Source organism: Trichechus manatus, unplaced genomic scaffold, assembly GCF_000243295.1.
Source record: "Trichechus manatus latirostris isolate Lorelei unplaced genomic scaffold, TriManLat1.0 scaffold00018, whole genome shotgun sequence".
Taxonomy (NCBI): Eukaryota; Metazoa; Chordata; class Mammalia; order Sirenia; family Trichechidae; genus Trichechus; species Trichechus manatus.
This window is the reverse complement of record NW_004443954.1, coordinates 3386112-3406071: the sequence shown is the minus strand read 5'-3', so window position 1 is coordinate 3406071 and position 19960 is coordinate 3386112.

Genomic DNA, 19960 nt, shown 5'->3' with positions numbered 1-19960 from the left:
TTTCCAAAGTGGCTGAATCATTTTACAATCCCACTAGCAATGTATGAAGTTTCCAATTTCTCCATATCCTTGGCAATGTTACCACAATAACGCAGATTGGAGCCGCCTGCCGCAATAGCCAATTCTGAGACAGGGGTGCGGTAAGCAGCAAGAGTTTTATTATATATCGATATATAGGAGACAGACAGGAATAGATTCCTCCAAAAATCCATCTCCTCAAACTGGAGACTGGCAAAAGACTTTATAGGGACAGGATTATGAGTCTTAGAAGTTTGTGTTAGTTCCTCCTTGAGCTGGTCACGGTGGGCACATTCCAGACAAGTTAACCTTTTACTGGTATTCTTGCGGGTTGTCTGGTACCATCTTGGTTTTCTTGTCACAAGATGGGCGCTTTGTTTGGTCTTTCATTCCTAGATTATTATCACTTGTTTTCTACCCGGAAGGACATCGGTTAATCTTAAACTTTTTATAAAGACTGGAACGGGAAGAAAAAGAAAGATCATGAGACAATGCAGAAAGAAAAGATCATGAGACAATGCAGGGGTTAGTAATGGGGGAGTACTAATAGTGAGCCGGACCTATGCAGCCTCTTCCAGCAGTACTTGCTATTGCCTGTCTTTTCCATTTTAGCCATCCTAGTGGGTGTGAACTGTTAGCTTATTGTGATTTTCATTTGCATTTCCTTAACGACTAATGATGTTGAGTATCTTTTCATATACTTACCGGTCATTTTTATATTTTCTTTGCAGAAATATTTATTCAAATCTTTGCTCATTTTTAAATTGAGTTATTTTTTTTTTTTTATTGTTGAGTTGTAAGAGTGCATTATATATCCTGGATACTAGATATACAAGATAAGACCCTTATAAGATACACAATATGCAAATATTTTCTTATTCCATGGGTTGTCTTTTCACTTTCTTGATGGTATCTTTTGAAGCACAGAGTTTTTAAATTTGATGAAGTCTAAGTTATTTGTTGTTGCTTGTAATTTTGGTGTCATATCTAAGAAATCATTGCCTAATCCAAGATCACGAAGATTGATTATCATTTTTTCTCCTAAGAGTTTTATTGTCTGAGCTCTTACATTTAGGCCTGTGATCCATTTTGAGCTAATTTTTGTATATGGTGTGAGTCAGGGGTGAAATTTTTAAAACCATTTTTATAAAACAAGAAGTTTCTTATCACACCTAACCAGTATATTTTCTCCCTTAGTCTTAGCTCATTTTCTTTTGGTAGAGAATTTGTTAATTCATTCATTTAACGAGTATTTGTTGGGAAACGTCCTTGTGCCAGGAATACAAAGGGGAATAAGGAGTTGTCTCTACTTCCAATGAGCTAACAGTGGAGGAGGGAAAAAGACATGGAAACCAGCAATTACTGGATGATATGGCAAGGTGAGGCATCTAGGGGAATGTTTCTCTGGAGAAATGATGACAGACTTGAGTATTGAAGTGTGAGGTACAGTTTGTTAGGTGCACAAGTGTCGTGGGGGAGGCGTGACATTCCAGCAGAGGTGAAATCACATGTAAAGAAAGTCACAGATCCCCTGAGGAAGCATGGTGCCTTTGCAGAACTGAACATGTGGTTGTTATCAAACATGCAGTTGTTATCATGCGAGGTATCCTGTTAGGAATCTGTGATGCAATGCTGGTAGCAAAAAACAAAGGTGAGAAGTTATGAGGGCCTCAACCAAAGCAGAGGCAGTAGAGATGAAGCGGGAAGGCGGATTCAAGGAATATTGAGGGGAAGTGGAACTGATGAGATTTGGTGATTGATTAGATTTGGAAAGTGACTTGGAAAGTCCCGTTAAATTCCTTCCATCTGAATTCTTAAATAGGGAGAGTTTCTTATACTATTGCTAACGAACACATCACTGGATCAGGCTCATATTCCTTTCCTTCCTTCCCTCCTCCTGCTTCCCTTTCTTCTTTCCTTTTTCAACACTCTTTTGCAAATTTATGTGGAGCCAGTCTATGGCAGGCTGGAGAAAAAAGAACCCGGGAAAGAACCCACAATGACAGAACCCAAGAGTCCTCATTCCCAGCACTGCTTTCTGCCTCCCCGTGTTGAGGTTCTTCCTTATGTTGAGGACTCACCAGATTCCGAAGGAGGCAACAGAATTTGCTTGTCTCGCTGGTTCCTTGGTAAGAGTGGTGCATAAGACCAGCAGATGCCTCCCAAGGAGGAAACGCGGCTTGTTAGCATAGGAAATGCAGATAATTGGCTTGCTGCCTTTTGTCTGCCGACACTGCCCTGCGAACAAACTGCCTTAGAGTGCAGCTTTTCCTCAGTGCAGCTGTGGCTCCCGGAACTCAGAGTCTACTCTTTGGGAATTAGAGACCTACTGATCTGAGCTGTGAGAGCTGATGGCTAGAGAGAGTCCAGTGGTGTATATAATCCAAGAGCCTTTTAGATTACACAGCACCAAACTGAGTTCTTTCCATAGACAAGGTAGGAAGGAACTTTAACAAAAAGTATAGTAAAAATCCTCCAGGAGATGAAATTAGAGCATAAAAAATGCTTTCTAGAACTTAAGAACTATGTTTTTTTAGGAAATTCAATAGTTGCATTTTGAGCACTTATTACTGTAAAAGGCCTTATGCTAAGTGTTATGAAGAATCCAATGATGACTGAGACCGTCCCTTCCATAAAGGAGTTCACAATCTATTGAAGAAGAGACTTCTAACTAACCATGGTACAAAGGAAGATGACATAAGAATTTATGTGGAGTAGGAACAATGTGTTTTTGCATATAGAAAACCATAAACCAAACCTGTTGCTGTCAAGTTCATTCTGACTCATGGCGACCCCATGTGTTACAGAGTAGAACTGCTCCATAGGGTTTTCTTGGCCGTGATCTTTACAGAAGCAGATTGCCAGGCCTTTCTTCTGCGGGTTCAAACCATCAACCTTCAAGTTAGGAGATGAGCGCAAGCCATTTGCACCACTCAGGGACCTTACGCATATAGACGGAGCCATTAGTTCTAATTGGTCGACAAGAGAAACTTCATAGAGGAAGTGTTGCTTCACTGGGTTATGAAGTATGAGAAGGTTTTCAGCAGAGGGAGAACAAGGGGAAGGACAGACGGGATGGTGAACGCTGGGCTTGGGGAACAGTGTGTGTACACTGTGTGTAGGAGCCCTGGTGGCATAGTGGTTAAGTGCTGGCTGTTAACTGAAAGGTTGGCAGCTTGAACCCCTCAGCCGCTCCTCGGGAGAGAGATGTGGCAGTCTGCTTCCATAAGGATTTCCGGCCTTAGAAACCATACGGGGTAGTTTTACTCTGTCTTACAGAGCTTGTTATGAGTCGGATTCCACTCCACGGCAGTGGGTTTGGTTTCGGTGGGTGTGTAGACCAATAAGGCTGGAGAGAGGTCAAGAGGGAGACAGTCAAACCATGGAGGGTCTTGAATGCTGTTAAGAAATCTGAGGGCCATGGTAGTGTACAAAACACTGTCAACCACCCCAACGGGTTGCTGAGGTTGTTGTGTGCTGTCCATTCCTACTCATGTTGCTGTAAGTACCGTCGAGTTGATTTCGACTCACAGCAACTCTACAGGACAGAACAGAACTGCCCCGTAAGGTTTCCAAGGAGTGGCTGGTGGCTTCGAACTGCTGACCTCTTGGTTAGCAGCCGAGCTCTTAACCACTGCGCCACGAGGGCTCCATTCCAACTCATAGTGGCCCTATATAACAGAGTAGAACTGCCCCATAGGGTTTCCTAGGCTATCATCTTTTACCAGAGCAGATGGGAAGTTCTTTGCCCAGCGGCTGGTAGGTTCCAATCACCGATCTTTCTGTGAGCAGCCAAACGCTTAACCACCGCACCACCAGGGCTCCTGTTTTGGCATCAGACACACTTGGGTTTAAAGGCTGACTCATATCAGTCACAGCTATGTGACCTTGGAAGCAGTCATGTGCTCAGTGTGCCCTTCTGTAATATGGGGAGAATGATGGAATTGTTAATGTATTATAAAAACTGTTGTAAGGATTAGAAATAATGTAAGTAAAGGGTGTTTGGTACCTTGTGGCCTCTTGGTAGGGGTCCGCTGCCTGAATAAACGGCCCAGAGAGAGGCATGGGTATGTTATCTGCATTTTAGAGTAGAGACAATGGAGGCTGCGAGAATTTACATAGCTTGTCTAAGTTGCCTCAAGAGTCTGGAACTGACTTAAATGTGAGCTAACAACCACCACGCTGCCTCAACAAGAATTCCAGTCTGAGTGAGCCCAGAGCCCACATTCTTCCCATTGAAACATTCTGGTCAATATGGAGAAGGGCTTCATGTGGGGAGTTCTGTAGGTGCCCAGAGTGGCTGCCTTCGAGGAGTTACCACCTTGGTTTCATTAACAAGAGAAGCTGGGCTGGGAAGCAAAAGCTGCCACCGATCTCGATGCTCGAGGGGCTTCGCGGGAAGAGCAGTCCCTGCAGTGCTGCTCTGGCCAGATCCCTTGTCAGGAAAGAACTTACCACCTACCCCCACCGGCTCCTGAGGTGCTGCTAACACGACGCCCCCGGCCAGCCCCTGCGCAAGGACCCCCCACGGCCAGCCTCCGCGCAAGGACACCCTCACCACGGAGAGCCTCAGCGCGAGGAGCTCCCCCACTGCCAGGTCCCGCGCGAGGAACCCCCCACGGAGAGCCTCAGCGCGAGGAGCCCCCCCACTGCCAGGTCCCACGCGAGGACCCCCCCCATGGCCAGGCCCCGCGCGAGGACACCCCCCCACGGAGAGCCTCAGCGCGAAAAGCCCCCCCACTGCCAGGTCCCGCGCGAGGACCCCCCCATGGCCAGGCCCCGCGCGAGGACCCCCCCCACGGCCAGCCTCCGCGCGAGGACCCCCCCCACGGAGAGCCTCAGCGCGAGGAGCCCCCCCAGTGTCAGGTCCCGCGCGAGAACCCCCCCCTACGGCCAGCCTCTGTCCAAGGAAACGGCCTCGCCCAAGGCGGCGCCGCCTCCTTCCGGAGAAGCCCGCATCCCAGGGCCAATCAACGCGGGGTTTACAGGCCTGCTCCTCTGCCCGACTGAGTGGACCCTAAGGGCTGTCTCAGCTCTCCAGCAACGCTTGACATCCGCTGAGGTCCTCCTTGGGACTGTATCGCAGCTCGCCCTCTCCCGTGCCTCTCCGCTCCTTGCCAGAGGTCTGACCCAAGAACGCTCCCTGACATCCTGCTCACTGCTCTCAGAGTTGCCTTCCTGGGGACCCAACCTGCGGCATCCAGGAAGGGCAGCCTCTGACCTTTCTCCTTCTGACACTGAGAACCTTAGACTGCAAAGGCCTGATCCCATGAATGCGAGGGGGCCTGTTCCTCTGTTTCTTCTAATTTTTAGGGCCGTGAAGAAGCTGGTGTGCGTTTTGGAAGAAGATAATAACAGGCTTAGAGCTAAATTTTAGAGAGGCTTGGCTTCAGACCTATGGCAAGTACTAACAACAGCAGCTGAGAGGGCAGGAACAGAGAAGGCTGACCTGGGGTATGTCAGCCTGAGACAGGTTTGGAGGCTCCTGTGACCCACCCAGCGGGTGGCAATAAGGAGGTGACTCAGAATGGAGGTAGTGGGAATGGAAGACGGGATCACTGCAGACACGCTGGAGGCAGAATGTGGGGCAGTTAACTGTGGGTCGGACAGAGAGAAGTCAGGTTTCAGCCCGGAGAGAATGGAAGCTGATAATGTCTTTGAAAGAAACTAGGAAGGCAGTTCTCACAAACCCCATGAGACAGGCTTCAAAAATAGAGCTGGTTTCAAATTCTAGCCTTGTTACTACTAGTGTGTGGGTTGGCAAGTCAGTTCACCTCACAGAGTCTGATTTGTTGTTGTTGCTTTTTAATCTGTAAAATCTGGGTGATGTCTACTTCACAGCGCTATGTACTGTAAGGAACCAATGAGAAAATATCACAAAGCATTTGCAATAGGCCAGCACATAATCCGTACTCAGTAAATGGTAGCTATTTGGTAGAGACCCATTAGTGCAGTTGAAGAGGGTGTATCGAGAAGAATGCCCGTGCAGGAGAAGAAACATTCCTAGTTGAGCTGGTCAGGGAAGGCTCATGGGGGACCTAGCGTCTGTGGGGACATCTCTTCAGGGTCTCCCATGTTTTAAAAGCCTAACCCCTCCTGAGGAGTCCCTGGATGGTGCAAAAAAGGGTAAGCTCAGCTACTAACTGAAAGGTTGGTGGTTCCAGTCCACCCAGAGGTGCCTCAAAAGAAAGGCCTGGCAACCTACTTCCAAAAAATCAGCCACTGAAAACCCAATGGAGCACAGTTCTACTCTGACACACAAAGGCCCCAAGAGTTGGAATCGACTTCATGGCAACTTGTTTAACCTCCGAGTACAGAGATGAATCACTTTATAAAATCGTCTCTTGTTCTTCAGAGCAAATGCACACGACAAGCATGAATATGGCTGATAAATATCTTTCATACCTGTAGAAGGTTGCAATGATTTTCTTCCTATTATTACTATTTTAATAGCAGCTGAGTGTCCTCCTTTATCCAGAGACATATTATTCAACTATCGATCAACTGACATTATCATGGATGAGTATGTAGTCTTTCTGTTGTCTGGGAGATAAGAGAACTGAAAGTCCCTTTGGGAAGAAGAGATGTTTCTGGCTTTTTGCTTTCCCAGGGTGTACGAGAGTTTTAATTGCCTTTCTTTTCTTTTTCTTATCTTGTTTTGTCTTTCAGTAAATAAATAGTGGATCTTTCCAACTAGACAGTGACTAAGAAGACTGGTGGACTTCATGAGTAACCTTGTTGCTGGTTTTTTGTTTGTAATTTGTCTACGAATCCAGCCATAGGCTCAACTGCATAGGAAGCTGAACAACAGGAAGGAAGACAAAGAAACCCCATTCCACTTTGTGCAGGAAGAGGACTGTGTGACAGTGATTAGCAGCTGCCTCTCTTTTGCCCTGGTGCTGGATGGCAAGGCCCAGATTCCTTTTTGTAAAGAAAAACTTTCTTGGCTCTTCATGATGCAGCTAAAGATAGCTTAAGCATTCACAGATATTTACAGTAGTTTACTCATCAAATCCCTTATTATAATATGAATTAGAAAAACTGTATTTGATGGGATATTCAATGGCCTCAGACTCAGTGATGAAACCTTCAAACACCTTACCAGTAAACCAGCTAATGAGTCAGTTCCATTCATGGTGACCCCATATGTGGCAGAATAGACCTGTGCTCCATGCAGTTTTCAGTGGCTGATTTTTTGGAAGTAGATTGTCAGGCCTTTCTTTTGAGGCAATTTTGAGTTTGAACCTCCAACCTTTTGGGTTAGCAGCTGAGTGCGTTAACCATTTGCACCACCCAGGGACTCAAACAACTAACTTACCCATTAACCCATTGCCGTTGAGTGGATTCTGACTCATAGCGACCCTACAGGACAGAGTAGAACTTCCCTATAGGGTTTTCAAGGAGCACCTGGTGGATTTGAACTGCTGACCTTTTGGTTAGCAGCCAAACTCTTTAACCACTACACCACCAGGGTTTCCTCAAACACCTTAGTAGATAGTAAAAAAAAGAGAGCCTGAATTAATAAAATTAATTTCAAAATACTTTTTCTTAATAGAAGAAATTATTTAAAATATCTCAACTAAAAAAAAATCTACAGAATGGAATCTTGTTAATTTAGGGACCTGCTTTCATGACTGGATATAACAATTTTTGAAAAGAGCGATTGATGCATGTAAGTGGGTGTTTTCACTCTGCACTCAGTACATAACTTGATGCCAAAGTGTTCTCTTGAACTTTGGGCCTGTATATCCAATGGCATTCCATCCAATTGGTATACATCCCAGATACCTCAGGTCCGCCATGTCAAACACTGAACATGGTGTCTTCAGTTCACCTCTGCACACTTGCTCCTCCTCCCACTTTCTCTGTTTTAGTTAAGGGCACACACATGCACCCAATCCTTCAAGCCAGAAACCCAGAAGCCATTCTTGGATCCTACTTTTCCTCTAATTTCTACACCTAGTCAATCACCATGTTGGGCTAATTTTATCTCCTAAATGTCATTCTAATCTCTTAGAATAATGAATCAGGACCTCTCATCTCCTAAATAAGCTCCCATAATCCACTCTGCCATCCACTAATCCTAAATATGGTTCTTTTCAAGATGCTAAGCAATACTTTTCTTAACCGTGGCAGATAATCACTGGTCTTCTTAAGTTGCTGATCCAACCAATTTTACAAAGCACTCAGTCATAATTTTTGCAAAATGGAAATGAGTGATATCTCAACAGGATTTCAACATATATTCAAAATATCTTACTCTTACAAAAATATTCACCCATCTTCCCCATGTTTAGCAGATTAATATTAACAACGTAGAGGAAAAAGTTGGCCAGTCATGTCCCCAGGGCATGTATTGGAAGATGGCTATCTTACACTAGTGTGGGTTGTCCAAGGGCAAGGTTATTTCAGTTTGATTCACTCATTAGTCAACTAACATTTGTTGACTAGCTCTATGTGCCAGAGAGATGGGACAAAGTCCCCACCTGCAAGGAGTGCCCAGCCTAGTGGTAGAGAGAGACTGAAAAACAGATGATTGCTAAGAATAGAGTAAGGTGGTCTGGAGGCTCTGAGGAGGGCCTTTCTTCACAGCTGGGATGACCAGGGAAAGCTCCCGGAGCTGGAAAGTAACAGAAGATCCGAATTTGAGATCCAGTGCTGACTACAGGGTGGGCTCGTTGTCCATTTCCGCTAAGAATATAATCAATATACTCAATAAGAATATAATCAGGCACTGGATTTTTACCAATCGCATTGTTATTTTAATTTGTATTTCCCTGGCTACCAATAAGGTTGAGCATCTTTTCATTTTCTGTGTATTGTCTATTTTTACCATTTGTGGAAAATCTCAATATTGAAAATAAATGCTCTTAGGCAGATAGGAAACTTGTCTGACGCTCTTTGAAAGGATTGGTTTCCTAAAACCTACACACATCTCCTGACAAAAATAAGGACCAGGATGTTTTCCTAAAAGCCTCCTTGCTTCCTGCCAATCTCTGCCTTCCCCCTGATAATGAGGTTTCCTCTTGCCTGGTGGTCACTAAGAGAGGTCAGCAGGACGTGATGGGATGTGTATGTGCAGACGCTGTTGTCATCTTTAACTGTGTGGGGTTATATTTCTCCCCAAACTAGGGAGAAAGTTACACAGATGGACAGAGAGAGTTGTATGTAGGCTTGCAAATGTGAGAGCTGTCCAATAAAACCGAAGCATTTGAGTGTACAAATCTTAAAGAGTGAGGTCCAATTTCATAGCCAGTTTGAGAAAGGTCTACAGATAAACTACTATATGGACGTGAGAGTGACTCTCATTCATGTGATAGAACATGCATTGCCTTCAAGCCCAGAGACCAATGTCTTGTCCCAATTAACCCTGAGGACTCAACCTTTTTGTTAACTGGCTTGACGGTAGTCAAAAGGATTCTACAACTGTGCCTTGTGTTTTAATTTTTTTGGTGACCAGGGGACAGAGTGGCAGCTGCCAGAGATGTAGGGGAAGGAGCACCCAGGATGTGGTGCCAGGGGCACCTAGGTGTAAGTCTCTGCATTTGTCAGCTGTGCTTCAGTAGACAACACTCTCTACCTCTCTGGGCCTTGGTTTTCTCATATGCAAAAGGAGGGAAATACTTCCTAGTTCACGAGTTACAGTAAAGACTGAACACCGTGATAATAAACTGCTACCTAGATGTTAGGTATATACGCATATGTACTGTTTTTTCACTGTTTTTGCTTCTCATTTCCATACCATACATATAGCCAAGCAAAGAGCCTTCCATGTTATTGGTACTTACCACTTGTTCATTGCTTCACTGAATTCAGCAGTGGTCCTCAAAGTTCGGACCTCAGACCAGCAGCATCCACATCGCCTGGGAACATGCTAGAAGTGCAGACATTCATGTCCTATCCCAGGCAGGCTCCTGGGTGGTACAAACGGTTTGCACTTGGCTACTAATCGAAAGGTTGGCAGTTTGAACCTACACAATGGCATCATGGAAGAAAGGCCTGGCAATCTGCTTCCGTAAAGATTATAGCCAAGAAAACCCTACAAAAGAGTTCTATTCTGTAACACATGGGGTCGCCGTGAGCAAGGCTGGATTACCCAATAAGCAAGGTACACATGAGCCCAATGGTGCCTTCCCACCCATCTGCAGTGCACAATTCCACCTGTCCCCTACCACCTCAAAGATATGGTGAAACCCAAGGGAAATTGCTCACCACAGATTAGCAAGTAAATACAATTAAGCCCGAGCGTATCTTGCTCAGTGCAAGTCGGTGCGTACCGTGCTGACTGGTTAATCCGCCCCTGGCCATGAGTCAGAACTGACTCTGCCTCAGTGGGTTTGGGTTTACCCAGCGCATGCTCAACCGGAAGCTCTGTCGTTGGGCGCAGCAATCTGTTTTACCTCAGGGTGATTTTGATGCTTATTAAAGTTGAGAACTACGGAAAGAGTCTCCTTCAGGCTGTGGTCAATAGAGAATGAGGTTTGGTGAAAGGAGAAAGGAAAAAAAAAAAGTGCGCGCGTACGCCTGCGTGCATGCGTGCGTGTTAATGAATAGGCAAATGTATAGAGACTAAAATTTATTAGTGTTTACCTGGGGCAGAAGGGAGGGGAAAAGCGGAAGTTGTTGCTTGGGGGCACTGAGTTTCTGTTAAGGAAGATGGAAAAAGCTGCAAACAGTGATGATGGTTGCACAACATGACACATGTAATTAACGTCACTGAATTGGACGTGTCAAAATGGTTGAAATGACAAATGTTTCGTTATATATATTTTTACCACAATAAAAAAATTTTAAAAGCTATCTAAAGTCACAGGGCAATTTTCATCTAATATTAGCTTTTTCTGTAAAACAGTGAATGAAACATGTTTGAAGTAGAATTGTTTCCTGTTACTTATTGAAGAAAAGGGCAAGTTTAGATTGATGCAGGACTTGAGATAAGCTGGACAATGAATAAGGAAGACCAAAAAAGAATTGATGCGTTTGAATTATGGTGTTGGGGAAGAAAATTGAATATACCATGGACTGCCAGAGGAATGAACAAGTCTGTCTTGGAAGTACAGTCAGAATGCTCCTTGGGGAGGGGAAGATAGCAAGATTTTGTCTCACATCCTTTGGACATGTTATTAGGAGGGGCTGGTCCCTGGAGAAGGACATCATGCTTGGTAAGGTCAGTGAAAAAGAGGAAGACCCTCAACAAGATGGATTGACACAGTGGCTGCAACAATGGGCTCAAGCATAACAATGATTGTGAGGATGGTGCAGGACCGGGCAATGTTTCTTTCTGTTGTACACAGGGTCACTATGAGTTGGAACCGACTTGATGGCACCTAATGACAATTGGATGTCTACACTGAACTTAGGCAGGTAAGTTTTTATCCTCTCTTCTGCTTTTTCTCTATAAATATGAATCACAGAACTTACAGACTAATGGTTGCTACCCTGTCTACTCAGTTCTTGGAAGATCTGACATTATGGTATTTTGTCCTGCTATTATTTCTGATTAAATATATTTTAATTTTCCCAGAGCCATTTGCCTGTTCAGAACCACAGTGATTAAACTCAATAGCTAGGCCCATTACTGTATCTCTGCATATCAGTGAGAATCGTGATGCTCCACATGCATCAGAAAGTTCAGCCAAGAGTATAATCCTGTGGCAGGCCTCTGTCAGGTCCATTTCTCAGACACCTTAATTCCATCTTTCTATCACACAGGTTTTGTAATAGACATTAATGAGTAGTTGTACCTGGTGTACATAATCAGTGTTCTGCATTACGGAATATTACTAAACCTCTTATGAGAAATACATCAATAATCACCAGTGTGCCTTCTGATGACCATTAAGAGCCTTGAAGTTTAATTGTCTGCTCTTTCCTTTTGAGAAGGAATCCATTTAATTGTATAAACTTCAACTGATTCTATATGCAGGGTCCTTAGGGCAGGACCTGATGCCTAATGACCAAAGACTGGTAGAGTTTTATTTCAGTGAACTTAAAGAAGCATGGATTAAGTATTCACTGTTTGTTGAAGGAGGAAGTAAAAACTGCTGATAAAGGTGAGACTATTTGTTGTGTGGTGGTGGCTTGTGTGTTGCTACGATGCTGGAAGATATGCCCCATGGTGGACAGGTTTCAGCAGACCTTCTGAAGATAGACTAGGAAGAGAGGCCTGGTCATCTACTTCTGAACATTGGCCAGTGAAAGCTCTCTAGATCACAACAGAGTATTATCTGATGTTGTGCTGGAAGTTAACACCCCTAGGTTGGAAAACACTCAAAATACACAGTGACCACAACAATGGACTTGAGCATACCAACTGTCGGGAAGATGGGGCAGGACTGGGCCGTGTTTCCTGCTGTTGTCTGTGGGTGGTCATGAGCTGAAGCTGACTTGACAGTACCTAACAACAACAACATTAACTGTGATAGCATCTACCATTTGTTGAGTCTGTCATGTGCCAGTGAGTTTATTATAATCATCTAATTAGATTCTTACAAAAACACTCTGAGGCAGATAATTGTTTGCATTTTAGACAACAAAACTACCTTTAGAGTATACAAAAATGAACACATGATTTTTGGTGCTAGCATGCCCAGAAAACGGGAAGAATCTAAAGGGAGTGTATTGCTTGTTCCATAAAAATGGCATCTGGGAAATTGAATACTGGCATGCTTGTACTTAGGCCTTCTTATGCTTCTCTATTTGAACTAATGTCCTCAGTTACGCTGACATGGTTTTCAAACGGCATTGGTGAATTGTGTGTGTCTAAGAATGCTACTTACTGTCTGGGGAGACCGGCAAGGCCCAATGGTGAGGTGAGATGGGGAGTTCAGGTTTTGCCGGGCACTAAGAGTCGGAATCCACTCGATGGCAAAGGGTTAGGAATCTGGTGTTGCAATGGCTAAGTGCCCAGCTGCCCGACAAGTTGGAGGTTCAAACCACCCAGCTATGGGGCAGTTCTACTCTGTCATATGGGGTCACTGTGAGTTAAAAATCAACTCGACGGCACTTAACAACAATAAGGCAGTAAGGAGTGTACTCAACAGGCAGGCGGTGTTAAAACTACTGAAAGCTTGAAACAAGGTAGCAAATAGGTTTGGACGGCTTCCATTGTAACTTGCTCAGCTAAGTCTCTGGAACGTCAAAACAAATACAGGTGAATTATTAATAGTTTCAATGAACCCATGGAAACTCAAAAATACGGCCTGCTAAGATTTTTTAGATTGATAATAGTATTTTGTGAAGACAAAATGGACATTATTAGAAAAAAAACAAAAAAATATTTCTATGCACATAAATTCTAATCAGAGATGAGTGGATAAACTACGGTGCATACACACGAGGGGATACTACGCAACGATAAAGAACAATAATGAACCTTCGAAATATCTCACAACATGGATGAATCTGGAGGGCATTATGCTGAGTGAAATAAGTCAATGGTTACAAGGGAAGGGGGGCCTGGGGAGGGAAAAAACACTAACTAGACCGTAAGTAAGTGGTGACTTTGGTGAAGGGTAAGACAGTACACAATCCTGGGGAAGCCAGCACAACTTGACCAAGGTAAAGTCATAGAAGCTTCATAGACACATCCAAATTCCCATAGGGATTGAGTTCCTGGGCTGAGGGCTGGGGGCCATGGTCTTGGCGGACATCTAACTCAATTAGAATAACACTGTTTATAAGGAAAATGTCCTACATTCTTACTTTGGTGAGTAGCATCTGGGGTCTTAAAAGCCTGTGAGTGGCCATTTAAGATCCGTCTACTGGTCCCACCCCATCCTGAGCAAGGGAGAATGAAGAAAACCAAAGACACAAGGGAAAGGTTAATCCAAAGGACTAATGGATCACAACTACCACAGCCTCCACCAGACTGAGTCTAGCACAACTGGATGGTGCCCAGCTGCCACCTCTGACTGCACAGACAGAGCTGGAGAAAAATGTAGAACAAAGTTGAAACTCACACACACACACAAAAAGACCAGACTTACTGGTCTGACGGAGACTGGAGAAACCCCGAGAATATGGCCCTCGACACCCTTTTAACTCAGTAATGAAGTCACTCCTGAGGTTCACCCTTCAGCCAAAGATTAGACAGGCCCATAAAACAAACAATAATACATGTAGCTCAACCATATATAAGAGACTAAGTGGGCACACCAGCCCAGGGGCAAGGACAAGAAGGTAGGAGAGGACAGGAAAGCTGGGTGAATGAAGTTGGGAACCCAAGGTCAAGAAGGAGACAGTGTCGACACGTTTTGGGGTTGGCAACCAATGTCACAAAACAATGTGTATTAATTATTTAATGAGAAATTAATTTGCTCTGTAAACCTTCACCTAAAGCACACGCACACACACACACAAAATTCTAACAGAAGAAAACCAAACTGTAAAGTAAGCAAATTTTGGGAAATAAAAATTTACACTGTCAGATGAAAAATGGTGCTGAATTCGACATTTGTTTCATGACAAACTAGTTGTAGAGAACATCAAATCTTATTTTGATCACAGAAATATCTCATTCTTTGGTGTTTTCTTGTGTGAAATGACTTCGCAAATTCTTGCTTGGTTTCAACGGACTGCTAAATAACAATGACGTGTTATTTATCGTTTTGAATATTGTATAAATTTTCTAAACTCTGCTAGATTTTTATTTGGCCCAATTATCTGACATAAAACTGCTTTTAAAACGTCACTTCTGTTTCTTAGGTGATAGATTCCCCCGCCTGTTAGCTCTATGATAATACTGTTTGAACATCTTCTTGGCCTTTATCAACCTCAGAAGCAACTACGTCATCTCTAGATACTTGCTCTTCTGGTTGGAAGCTGTTGTTGAAACATGCCCAGAATATGAGAAAATTAGGTGACTTTTGCCTTCTTTTCACTTTTGCTTCTGTCTTTACTGCAGAAGGAACACGATACCAGATTTTCTTCCAAATACGTGCCATAAATGTGACATATACAGTCTTGAAACTGAAGACTTCCGTTATTTTCTTTAAGCTAATATTATCATGAATTCCATTGGATGTTCAATATTGTTCTTGATATTTTAGGAAGGAGTTTGCTTGGGGCACGGCTGGAGACAAGGAAGGACCTGTCCATCAGCGTTGTAATTTTCCTCCACTGAATCAGTGTCCGCCTCTAAATCTTTTCTCCAAAATTCTTTTACTACCCAGGAAGTAAATAGCTTTATCTATCACTAGCTGAACAAATCGCAGGTCCTCACTTTTGTGCTAATTCTAATAAAAATTAAAAATTAAAAGACTGATATACTCTTTACCCAATAACCAATCACAGGGTAATAGGGTCGCTATGAGTCGGAATCAACTCAGTGGCAATGGGGTTTTTTATTAGAATTAGTACAAAAGTGAGGACCTGTGATTTGTTCAGCTGGTGATCGATAAAGCTGTTCACTTACTGGGCAGTATCAGTCTTTTAAAAGAATTCTGGAGAAAAGATTTAGAGGTGGAGATTGACTTGGTGGAGGAAAATTACAATGCTGATGGACACGTCTTTCCTTGTTCCCAACCCCAACCTAATAGTCTCATTAAATCAGGCTTGGGATTCAAGAGAATATCAAGGACTTTTTTGGAATACTGAGATAAAGTACCAAAGACCACCACAAAATTTGTCTAACTCTCTTAGGCAGTATGTGCAATTTTTAGGTTAATCCTTGAAAGCAAGTTCAAACACACACAACTAACACACAAAATTAATTTATAATGTGCCTCTTACTTCAGAATACCAAGACATTATTTAAATGGTAAGCTTTGATGAGTATTTAGTATTTTATAAGGTTTAAATAGAAACATATATAAACACCTTACTCGAAGTCAAGAAAACAGTGGGACTGTAAATACATGTTATTCAGAACTTTTAACAGCCTCTGATACAGGCACATCAGCTAAGTGGCTTAAGTTGCTTATGATGGAGCTACGGAAATGGGTTCGTTCAACCCACAGTTACCTTGAATTTCGTCGTATTTTCCTGGCTGATGAGTGGCAGTGGGGAATAATCCCTAGGTACTACACGACATGAGAAAGCACAAGATTGAGAGTCAGATCTGGGGCTCCGATACAGATGTTTTTCTAACTTTTCAGCTACATGACCTTGAGTAAGTCATTTAACTGCAGGAACTCTTCAGGGATTTTGTAAGACTCCAATGAGGTACTGATGTGAAGAAGTTCTCTGCAAACCAACCGTCTCATGTTTCAGTATACGGAAAATCCCACCTTAGTGCAGAGGGAACGCTCTAGCTGTGGCCTTTGCTTTTCACAGTTAGACTCACGAATCCCCACTGAAGAAAGACCATCATCTACCTACAGCATAATTAACCTTTACAGAAAGGCCTTTAGAATGGAGTCTCATATATTTTTTAATGTGTTTGAGACACGAATAGAAATTTAATAATTTTTCCTAGTTCTTATAATAAAAGCTAACACGTACAAAGCACTTACTGTGTGCTAGGCACCGCTGTCAGCACTGTGCATAAATAAGCTCATATAATCCATGCAGCATCTCAGGTTAGCGCTATGGTTATGTCCATTTTACAGATGTGGAAACCAGGGGCAGAGAGTAGAGAAGGATCCACAATCAATGATGATCCCAGCCAGCATTTTATCCATACTCACTGCATTCATCCGTATTCACAGCACTCTACATAATTTTTCTGTTTTCTCTGATTCCCATAAATCAGACCCCTGTAGTGGTTACTACAGAATACTAACGTACTTTCCTGTACTTTGTGGGTGAGAAGGAATGCCAGACTCAGATAATTCTCGAACCTGGGATAATGAAACACAGCCTAATGAACCGTTACACTGTACTGGCAGAATATGCCAAGTCTACAGCCACGTATTAAAACTGGAAAGATGAGGCTACCCAATTTCCAAAGTGTGGGAGGTGAGCTGCAAACTGCATCTGAACACCTGCCTGGGGCACCAACTCACTGCAACTCTTGAGAACTAGTTACTGCAGGGGCATGCCGAACATTTCCCAGATTCCCAGTCACACTGCCTTCGGGCTAGCTTTGGCTTCGGCCATCCAAAGGTGTGGTCAGGACATGAATTTGGAATCAATCATCTTTCTAGCACTTTGTGCTTTTTCTCCTGCCTCAAAATAGTTTGTTCTGTGTTCCGTTCCTTTAAGGTTTGCTAGGAGACTGAGAGTTTGAGAAACACCTAGAGGTGGTAACTCTGTGTATTATTTTGCACTATACATTAGCGTCTCCAACACTTTAGCCCTCAACAGGGGTGACTAATTTGGGAATTTAAAAAGCACAACGGTGGCTCACTGGAAGCTATTTTGCAGATGGTCCTTTTATTATGCCACACAGGCAGCTTGCCTCCATGTCGAGCCAGCCAAGGCCAGCACCTTGGGTGGCTTTAAATGGAACCCAGTGGCTGGAAGTTTTAGTGGCAACAAGTTATTTCAAGTGCACCATGAGGCTAAGCTTCCAAGAGTTCGCCTAAGCAGTAGGGGTCATAGCAACATATTAATTCATTTGAGGCACAATGGTCAAAAACTTTAATTAACTGAAAAGTACCCATGCAGGAGGGAGATTAACTTCAACTCTTAAGGTTTTCTTTAAAAATAGGAGCAGACTTAAAGCCCTGGGTAGGGCACTAATCCAATTAATGAAGGCATCAAACACTGCCATGAATCTTATGTTGTTTTACATAATTATCTGAAGGGCTCAGAATGAAAGAAATGTAAAAAGAAATAACAGTGCTGTGTAATGAACGCCCTTCTGACATGTGGCTTCTCTGCGCCTTTTTTTGTTTTCATTTCTCTTGTTAAATTTTCAGCAGACACTTCTTTCAATACCACCACCACCAAAAATGTCTCCATGACTCAAGACAGTAATTAATTCACTTGGAAAGGAAACACACCTACAACTTGATTAATAACCAACTGTTTTTTTTTAATTAGAGCATATACATTTGTGAAAACTGTACATTATACATTTTGGTTTCAAGGATTATAAATAAAGGAACTCACAGGTAGGGAGTTCTTTTTTCACAGCAAGAAACTTTAAATAAACAAAGTCATGTTTTATTAAGTCCATCGGCAGACTTCGTGTGCTGTCCAAAATGTAGCGTACAGTGTAACAAGCCATTAGAAAGAGCCTTTCATGTAAAATACAGCTGTGCACATTTTAGAAAAATACCAACGATTTGAGCTTTGTTTTAAAAAAGCTTATAAATCATACATATATTTATAAATGGAACCAACATGCTCACCTTATAAACATACCCTTTAGTTATCTGTTACCCATTATTTCCAAAGCAATACGTATTTTAATAAACACTTAATAAGAGTAAATATTTTATTTTTTTTAAAAAAATCAGCTCTCCCAGCATAAGGGGCTATGGGTCAGGAGGGAGCAGTGAGAGTATGGAGACCGACCGGAACTTCAATGTTTGTTCTTGGGTAAAAATGGACTTCCTAAATTTAAAAGTCAAAGCAAAATGTAAAAAAGAAATAAATATACAGGTTGTAAATGTCATGTGCTCTCTCTCTCTGCTTTCTTCTTTATTCCATATTGGTCACACCCAGGATTCTCAATACATTGTACTGCTACAAAAGACACCGCCAGGTGACCACCCAGCAGGTGACGAAGCATTCAGTCCCTGCCTCTGCTAACCTAGGAACTGTTTTTTCTGCATTGAAAAGCTGGCTCATAACCTAGAAAGAATCTCTGATGAAGCCATGCAAATCTCAAATGTAGTCAGGAATAGCTCCCCCTCTGCAATGTAGTGTTTTAAAGAGACTTAATAAGACACCTTTACTCCCCTGATTCCTTTTTAACTAATTACTTTTATACTGACCATATAGTTTCTCTAAGTAAGCATGCTTCTGAGTAATAAAGAATAAATTATAAAACAGCAAAAATCAGATTATGTCAGAATAACAAAGGACTTCAAAAGACAAATATTCAAAATAAAAATGTCTAAGCCTTTAAAATTACAAATGGACTTTGAAAAACACGGAAGGCAAATAATCGAGAAGCAGTGATTCCACAAGGCTTTATGCTCTAGCTGTATGTATTCAACAAAAATTGAAGTGGGGGGCGGGGGGAGAAAGAGAGCAGTTATTAATAGCATCTTGCTTAACTCTCATGGGAATTAACACAGCCACTGGCAAGATTTTATTTGGTTGTAAAGTACGTCAGCAATGAAACTGAATCCTTTAAATGCTGATTACAGCAATCCATGCACAATTTTGACTGTATTTCTTAGAATTCTGTTGTCTTTCCACTTTTAAAATTTAGCACCTCCTAAGTGTATAACTGGAAACTCTGGTAGCGTAGTGGTTAAATGCTACGGCTGCTAACCAAAAGGTTGGCAGTTTGAATTCACCAGGTGCTCCTTGGAAACTATGGGGCAGTTCTACTCTGTCCTATAGCGTCGCTATGAGTCGGAATAGACTTGACGGCAATGGTTTTTTTTTTTAAAAAGCGTATAACTAACTCACCTCGGTCGTGTTAAAAATATTTAAAAATTAAATTATTCCTTAGGAAGATACAATGCTTTCAAATTGCTAAATTTTAAAGATAAACAGCCTTTTACAGATTTAGGACGAATACATGACGTGGAAAATGACGTATTTGTATCAAAACAAACACATTTTCACTAGCATTTTCTTGTTTCTTTTCCTTGAGAGGCAACAAGTGTGCTTTGTCTGGCCAGGAGTGCGTGTCATATGCGACCCGACATCATCTTTAAATAAACAGCAAAAATGAACACAGTCGTGCACAAGCAAAGGAAGCGCTCTCTCCCAGAACATTCCAAGAGACATTAAAGCAGCAGGTCATGGCATAAGACTGGTGAGTGATGCTGCTACCTATTTCTTCTACTGAGACAGGAGTGAATGTCGAAACCGCTTCCACAGGGACACAATCCCGCGACCACATTCCTCGGGCAGTCGATTCCCAGCTCCCTAC